This window comes from Mastomys coucha, unplaced genomic scaffold (assembly GCF_008632895.1).
Source record: "Mastomys coucha isolate ucsf_1 unplaced genomic scaffold, UCSF_Mcou_1 pScaffold14, whole genome shotgun sequence".
NCBI lineage: Eukaryota > Metazoa > Chordata > Mammalia > Rodentia > Muridae > Mastomys > Mastomys coucha.
The window spans coordinates 124334813-124336237 of NW_022196896.1; positions in this window are offsets into that span (position 1 = coordinate 124334813).

Below are 1425 nucleotides of genomic sequence, written 5' to 3' on the forward strand. Positions count from 1 at the left end.
ATTCCTATTCTTAGTTCTATTTCTACATCTTACTTCTATCCTTACATACTTACTCCTATCTATCATACCCCATACTTACTCTTCTATCCCATCACCAGCCCTAATTCTACATACTTACTTATTATCTCTACAAACTTACTCTTCTAAATCTACATGTTACCTCTAACCCATCACCAGCTCTAATTCTACATACTAACTCCTATCTCCACATACTTACTCTCTCTCCAGTCTCTCTAGTCTCTCTCCAGCCCCCAGCCCTTGTGGGTTAAATACTTTACCTGGTCCCAATCAGCAGCAGCTACGTGGCAAAGCATAATAGGCTGCGGGAATTCATGCCAGCTTGCATCACAAACTAGAGGCACACAGCTTTTCCAATTAAGGGCTTGTTTATCAATGCTCTCTGCTCTGGCCGGAGACCAGGTGTTCAATATATATGTATATAGGGTGGCAGCTGTGGCTCCCCACAGGGGAAAAATAATTTTAAATTAAGACATCAAAGAAAAATAATGAATACGAACCAATAATACATTCAGCAACATGGTGTGTCCACATTCTTCTTCCTTTCATCCTGACCCATGTAGTTCATTTAGACAACATAGATTTTTATATGACTAAGGAGGGGGGAAATAAGAGGGAGAGAGAACTGTACTAATTTCAGACTGTCCCTGCATAAGACTAAGAAATGATTTTCAGCATGGTTCAATGGAACAAGAAAAGTGCCCCAACTATCATGTTCTTATTATTCCATAGTTTGTTAAGTAGTAAAGAAATGTTTCCACTGAGTTAACTGTGAGGGGAAGGGTGCAGATCATAGAAGCAAGACAAGACTCTCAGACTCACAGTAAGCCTGGAGACAAAAAGTACCCCAAGATTTGGTACTCAAAATCCTTTGTTTTTTTAAAGACTTATATGATTTGATATTAATATTTTAATGTTTCTGTTATTTCTATCAGAACCATAAGCATATAATTAAGTCAACACTGTTACACTAAGGAGATACTAACATTAGGACTTCCTATTAATCATCACATGTTAAAACAAATACTTAATATCATTACCTTTGGCTTGTGGAGTGATTCAGTTTTTCTCTGCTCTTTAAACAAGCCACTGTTAGTATTATTTGTTCTCTTAAAGATGTGTGTGTGTGCAATGAAAGCAGTCCTAAGAGGAAAACTCATAGCTTTAAGTGCCTCCAAAAAGAAACTGGAAAGAGCATACGCCAGCAATTTGACAGCATACCTTAAGGTGCTAGAACAAAAAGAAGCAAATTCACCCAAGAGGTGTCAAAGGCAGGAAATAATCAAACTCAGGGCTGAGATCAACCAAATAGATTGAGATCTATATTTCAATATAGATCAAACAAAAAGACCTATACAAAGAATCAACCAAACCAGGAGCTGGTTCTTTGAGAAAGTCAACAAAATA